At 47.2% G+C, this 7,519-nt stretch overlaps 1 long non-coding RNA gene across 1 annotated transcript in view; it reads left to right on the forward strand.

The window, feature by feature from the left end:
- LOC146073730 (uncharacterized) overlaps window positions 1-7,519 on the forward strand; it is a 44,059-nt gene that overhangs the window by 29,223 nt on the left and 7,317 nt on the right. The window lies entirely within an intron of this gene.

Genomic DNA, 7,519 nt, shown 5'->3' on the forward strand with positions numbered 1-7,519 from the left:
GGGTTGTAAAGCCTGGGAACCGGGAACACTGAGGCTAAGACAGAACTATAACCGGCATCTGTGCCCAGCAGACGCCAGTCTTATATTTAAAAAATACCACCCTGAGGCATGTGATGTCAGCCGCTGCCTCCTGCATGCAGCTGCTCATCCAGGTTGGAAGTTTAGGACATTGCTTAGCAACGGACCTGACGCTTCCGCCCTGCCCATCCGGCAAGTGCCAGAGAATATGGCTGCTGATTGCTGTGTCCCTGAGCCTCCGGCGCTGTCACTGACAGCAGTGCTGCCAGAAGCGGGGGTGGCCCAGGGACGCATAACAGTACCCCCCCTTGAGGAGAGGTCAATTGACCTCCAAACCATGGACTACCGGGAAACTGCTTGAATAATGTTTTCTTCAAAGAGGGAGCATGACGATCCTTATTGGGTACCCAGGTCCTCTCTTCTGGGCCATACCACTTCCAGTGGACCAGAAAAAACAGCTGTTTACGAACAAACTTGGAATCGAGAATACTGTCCACCACGAACTCCTTGCACCCCTGACGAACAACAGGAGCTGGTCTATGAAAACTGGCTGAACGGCAGGCTGGAGTAAGGAACAATGAAATACATTATAAATCCTAAGCGAGTTAGGGAGACGAAGTCTGAAAGCAACTGAATTAATTCTGTTAAAGCTCTTGTATGGTTCAATGAAGCAAGGACCTAATTTCTGTGAAAACTGGCAAAGCTTGATATATTTGGTGGATAAGTCTCCAAGCTTAAAAGCACACGGACTCCTGTGATGGTAAGAGAAACATCTTGCGGCCATGGTCGCAGAGAGGATAGCCCTACGGACCCTGGCCCAGACCTCTCTCCTACTAGTCACCCACCTAGAATTACCTGTTCTGGTGGGAAAAGGATCAAAATAATTAGCCCTAGGATGTAAACCGTAATTAGAAAAGAAGGAAGACATCTTGGTGGCTGCGTGCCAACCATTATTGTATGCAAATTCAGCAAAACAGCAAATTATCCACCCAATCCTATTGGGACTTTGAGACATTGCACGGAAGAAACTGCTCCAGGGTTTGATTAACTCGTTCTGTCTGCCCGTTCGATTGAGGATGGTAACCAGACGAAGGGCTAAGCTTAATCTGGAGCACAGAACAAACTAACCTCCAGAAGAGGGCAATGAACTGGACCCCCCTGTCTGAGACAATATCTACCGGCAATCCATGAAGATGTAAGATATGAGAAAGACATAATGAAGCCAGCTCTTGAGCTGAAGGAAGTCCTGCTAAGGCAATAAAATGTGCCATCTTGCTGAACCTGTCCACCACTACCCACACCATATTGTGACCAGACAACAGTGGCAGGTTGGTAATAAAATCCATGGAGATGTGCGACTATAGACTCCATGGAACTGACAAGGGTACCAACTGCCCTATAGGGGCACTGCGAAGAGTCTTACTTCTGGCACAAACCACACAAGACAGGACAAACTTTTCCACATCCTTCCTCATGGTCTTAGAAACCCCTGGGTGATCTGCAGCTTTACAGGAATGAAATTCGAAAATAATCTTTTTCCTGAGGTTTAGAGTCTTCCTCCTGGAATGGAGCTAGGTGCCGAAGATTGGGCAAGGAGAACCTGATCTAAAAGTCCCTGCGAGAACCCCGCCAAGATACGTGTAGAAGGAATGATGGGTTCCTGGCATGAGTAAGGATCCTGGAGCGCTGAAAAACTCATTGAAAGCGCATCAGCAATGGTATTCTTGGGGCATGGCCTGTAGGTAATGATAAAGTTGAAGCGAGCAAAAAACAATGTCCATCCGGCCTGTCTGGCGTTAACCTTTTTGCTGACTGTAAATGGGCAAGATTCTTTTGGTCTGTAAAGATGGTGACTTGAAATTTCGCTCCCTCAAGCCAGTGTCTCCATTCCTCGAGAGCGGACTTAATGGCAAGTAGTTCTCGATTGCCAACATCATAATTCTACTCGGCAGTAGAGAACTTCAGTGAAAAGAGAGCACAAGGATGAAGGAGACCGTCCACCTTATCCACCTGGGAGAGAACAGCTACGATACCAATTTCTGAGGCATCCACTTTCAGAATGAAAGGAAGATCTGGATTTGGATGACGTAATACTTTTGCAGAGACGAAAGTCGTATTAAGGTTTTTAAAAGCCTCAACCGCAAACTCGGGCCAACAAAAGGTATCCGCTCCCTTCTTAGTCAAGACTACGATGGGGACAACTATGTAAGAAAATGATGGTATGAATCTCTGGTAATAATTAGCAAACCTCAAAAATCTCTGTGTGGATTTCAGATTGGACGGCTGAACCCAATCCACTATGGCCTGAACCTTGACTGGATCCATCTTGAACCCTTTTGAGGAAATTATATATCCCAAAAAAAGAGATGCTTTCAACCTCAAACTCACACTTCTCCAATTTGGCATACAAGTTGTTCTCCCTCAATTTTTGCAACACCGCACAGACATGTTGACAGTGCTGTTCCAAATATGAAGAAAAAATAAGAATATCGTCCAAATAAATGACTATGAAAACTAAGAATTCTCTCAACACATCATTTATAAGATCTTGGAAGACTGCTGGGGCATTGGCTAATCCGAACGGCATAACAAGATATTCGTAACGCCCTGTATGAGTGTTAAAAGCAGGCTTTCATTTGTCATCGGCCTTGATTCTGATTAAATTATAGGCCCCCCACAAATCTATCTTTGAGGCATTGCACAACTGATCAAACAGGCTAGAAATGAGAGGAAGAGGGTAGGAGTTTTTAACGGTAATGTTGTTTAACTGCTGGTAGTCAATACACAGGCGAAGGGACCCATCCTTCTTGGCAATAAAAAAGAATCCCACCCCTACAGGGGACTTGGAAGGCCTGATGAATCCTCTCTTGAGGTTCTCCTCTATATATTCCTCCATTGCCTTGGCCTCAGGCAAAAATAAGGAATATAAAAGACCCTTCAGCAGTTTGGTTTTAGGAAGGAGGTTAATGGCACAATCGTTCGGCCAATGAGGCGGCAGTACCTCTGCTTCCTTTTTAGAAAACACAGAAAAAGATGAATACTAAGCAGGGAGAACTAGATTACACAAGTTGGTGACCCGTAAGGGAAGGCTAAGACAAGGGGAAGTACATCCCCCATCCCACTGCAACAATTCTCCGTCTGCCAATCAAAGCTGGGATTATGTTTTCTTAACCAAGGTAATCCTAAAACTACGGGAGGCAGAGGACAATGGATAATAAAAAACTCTATATTTTCTGAATTAGTTACCCCGATGCTGAGACCCAGAGGTACAGTGCGATGGGAAATCAGACCCTTGGGTAAACAACTGCCATCTAAGCCATATACTGAAAGCTTGGTAGGAAGCAGAACTAGGGGAACCCCATGATCCCTGGCAAACTGAGAATTTATGAAATTCCCATCAGCTCCACTATCTATGAAGGCATGAGACTCCCAGTACCGCACCCCAAGACCTAAAGAGACAGACAAAAATAACGAGTTATTGGGAGAAAAGAGAAACTGGAGCGAGAAGATTCCCCCTCTATCCTCTACGCCTTGGCGTTTCCCGGACACTCGGGACAAGTCCCTACCAAATGCCCCCTTCCTCCACAAGGCCATGGGCATGTCAGTGAGCCCTCTCTTGGTTTGACAGACGAGAAACTCCAAGCTGCATACTCACTGGCAAGCTTTAGCTCCCCAACAGCATTGGGACAGGGAATTGCTGGCAATTCCCGATCTGAGCGTCTCTCCCGAATTCGTCGGTCTATGCGGAATACTAATTGCATCAAGTCACCTAGAGAGGCTGGTGCCGGATATTGTATCAGAAAGTCCTTAATCTGCTCCGCAAGGCCAAGTCAGATTTGGCTTCGCAGAGCACGATCATTCCAAGCAGAATCGGTGGCATACCGGCGAAACTCAGAGCAATATGCCTCCGCTGTATGATGACCTTGCCTGAGAGCTCTGAGGTGAGCCTCGGCAGAGGCTGCCTTATCAGGGTCGTCATATAAAACTCCCATAGCCTTAAAAAAGGAGACAACCGTCTGAAGTTCTTGTCCATCTGTCCTAAGACCGAAAGCCCAGGTCTGAGAGACCCCCTGGAGCAGGGAAATAACCAAACCAACCCTCTGAGCTTCGGAGCCAAAAGAAAAAGGACGGAGCCTAAAATAAAGTTTACAGCTATCTCTGAAGTTATAGAATTGACAACGATCCCCTGAGAATTGGTCCGTCAGATTCACCTTGGGCTCCCTAATTTGGCTGGCACTAGTGGGTATGGCCCTATGGACCTCCTCTTGCATCTCTACATGCAGGGAGAGATCCACCATCTGTTGGGTAAGACCTGTTCAGAAAGAACCTGCACAGGGTTTCCGAAACTGGGATCCATAAGGGGCTGGTGGCTACAGGAAGAAAAAACAAAAAAAACAAATTCTTTCTGTACCTTTTTTTTTGGGTCGCCAGTTATAATGTTATGACTCTGGAAGACACCACCAAACCTGACCCCTAAACTCTATTGCCTCTACCCGTGGTCAGCGGACACGTGCGGTGCTAGGCTTCACCTATAACAGCCGCATTCGAAGGAACTGGTCATGCCGACTCCAACCCCAATGCCGCCAGGTCTTACATGAGACAACGGGTGACATTTAATAGGATGCGATTTGTGTTTTTTTTGCCATTTTTAGGCAACAAAATGGCGTTATCGCATTTTTCACCAAAATCGCTTCACATATTTTGTGCAATAACTTTAAATTCGCATTTTTATCGCATCCATATGTTTTTCCCATACAAAAGTATACAAATAGCTTATTTAATGAGATGCGCAAACGGAATTCGCATTTTTAAAGTGTCTAAAAATCCCCAATTTTTCAGACCAGTTCTGATGAACGAATTGACCCAGAAACAACTTTGGTCAAGTGCATAAATGGTTAATTTTCCCACAGGTGTCCTCATTTTTACTCATAAACTCCCCTACATATACCCTAACATCATTAAGGACACCTGTGAGGGTTTGAGAGATGGAGAATGTGCAGAGTGGTGTGGAGCTGGCTGTTTGTGATTTTGACCGTTTGGAGGAGCTGCGCAGGAGGAGGGAGGAAGCTGTGCGCCAGATCCAGGTACCCTAAGTACTGCATGCTTCACGTAGGTATCGTGCTAGGCTGTACCTGGACTCCCTCGCTGATCAACTGGTTGTAGGGATGTTTCAGCTGAACCACAGAAACCTCTTGAGCTAATATGAGCAGGTGAGAGAGGATTTGGACCCTTATGCGGGTGCCAACTAAGCAGTGTCTGGGCTGCAGAAATTAATGTGTGCCCTCTACTTCTTGGCCACAGGCTCCACTTAGTCTGTGACCTCAGGGTCATTGGGGGTCTCACAAGCCACTTTCTCTAAGCATTTCAATCAAGTGTTACTTGCTTTCAAGAAGTTGTGGCGTACATATATCAGATTCCCACATTGTGAGTCCGAGTGGCAGGACCTTAAGGTGGCTTTCTATCGGCTCTCAGCATTCCCAAACGTGCTGGGAGCCATAGATTGCACCCACATTGGGCTTTGGGGACCGCACGTGAGGGGACACATCTACGTCAATTGGTGTGGATGTCACTTTCTGAATGTGCAGGTGGTATGTGATGCCAACCTCAAAATCCTTAGGGTGGTTGCAGGCTACCCAGGGAACTGCCATGACGCCTATATTCTGCGGCACTCAGCCCTTTGGGACCAATTCGAGGCCAACCAAATGCTGGCTACTTGGTAAGTAAATTTTAATATATAGAAATGTTTGCCCATTTTGTATAGTGCTACAATGTGTTACTTTACATACTAAACCAGTGGTTCCCAAACTGTGCGCTTAGGCTCCCTGGGGTGCCTCAGCGCACTTGCAGGGGTGCCTTGGATTGGTGGTCCAGGACCAATTCAAATTATTTATGCCCCTCCTTCACTGTATGTCCCGCATTCACTGTATGTTCCCCACTCTGCACCCATTCTCTCTGTCCCCCAGCCTGTCCCCCTTCTCTTAATGTCCATTAGTGCCTCCATTCATTGTATGTCCCCAAGCCTGACCCTCCTTCACTGTATGACTCCCATTCACTGTATGACCCCCGTTCACTATGTACCCCACTCTGCCCCCATTCACTGTATATCCCCCAGCCTGCCCCTGCTCCCCCTTCTCTGAATGGCCATCACTGCCTCCATTCACTGTATGTCCCCCAGCCTGACCCTCCTTCACTGTATGTCCCCCACTCTGCCCCCTCCCTTCTCTTTATGTTTCCCAGCCCCTTGTGTGAGCCAGAGGAAGAGAGGCAAAGCAGGCACTGCAAGGACAGGAGATGCTTGGGCTCCTACTGTTGCCCTCCTCTGCTCTGCATGTTACGGGAGCAAGCTTCACCCTTGCTGCCCCCCTCCCCAAACACTGCTGTCCCTGTGATTGTGGAGTAGGGTGATATACGATTGCAGCAGCAGGGGTAGGACGCCAAACACATCTGACTGTGGCGACCGGCACCTCCTCACTGCAGCAGACAGCAAGGTAAAGGCGCGCTCGCCGGGGCCCCACCTTTAGTGTCCTGTGCTGTGCTTCCCACATCTGATGCTCTGCCAGCTTCCAGCTGGAGGCTGCGGGCCGCTTGAAATAACAGCACGGGCCGCAATTGGCCCCCGGACCTGACTTTGGAAATGCCTGATCTAGGGTGTCGTGATGCAGAAAAGTTTGGGAACCACTGTACTAAACAATTATTACATTCCTGTAATTCCTGTGTCCCAATAGTGTGTAAACTGTACCCACAACTCAGTTAGTCTGCCTAAAATATGGCTCTGATTGTTTTGTAAACCAGTAATTATCAACAGTAAGTGTACCCTGTCCTATAGTGCCTGTTGTTTTAAATCTAAAGCGGAACTGTAGTGTGTACTCTCTTCTGATGTGTGCAATATATAGGTGGAATCAGTCCCTCTCCTTTACCAGAAATGTTTGCATATTGGTGTTAGACCAATGCACATATGTTACCATATACTGTACTGGCCTCATCTTTTCTGTAAAGGTGACTCAGGATATGGGTGTCTTCCGTGGCTCATGACACCTCTGAGTTCCCCAGAAGGCCCTGCACAGCACCGCTATAACAATGCACACGTTGCCACCAATGTTGCAACAATGTTGTGGAACGCACCTTTGGGGTGATGAAAAGTCGTTTCAGGTGTTTGGACAGATAATCGGGAATACTGCTTTACAAACAATCAAGAGAAAAAATGGTACTTGTTTCCTAGCACGGCCACAACGATTATGATCGTGGGCATCGTGAGGAAAAATCGGGGGCATCGCGGCCATCGCAAGCACTAAAAAATCGGGTGCGATGGCCGCGACGCGATGCCCGCGATTTCCCCATAGGGAACAATGTTAAATGCCTCAATTTAGCCGCGATGCCCCCGATTTCCCATAGGAAACAATGTTAAATGGGTCAATTTACCCAAATCATCATAGGGAACAATGTTAAATGGGCAATAAACCCCCCAAAACACCCCTGAACAGTGAAATGTCCCCCCAAAAGT

This window comes from Crinia signifera, chromosome 1, assembly GCF_055691185.1.
Source record: "Crinia signifera chromosome 1, ASM5569118v1, whole genome shotgun sequence".
Taxonomy (NCBI): Eukaryota; Metazoa; Chordata; class Amphibia; order Anura; family Myobatrachidae; genus Crinia; species Crinia signifera.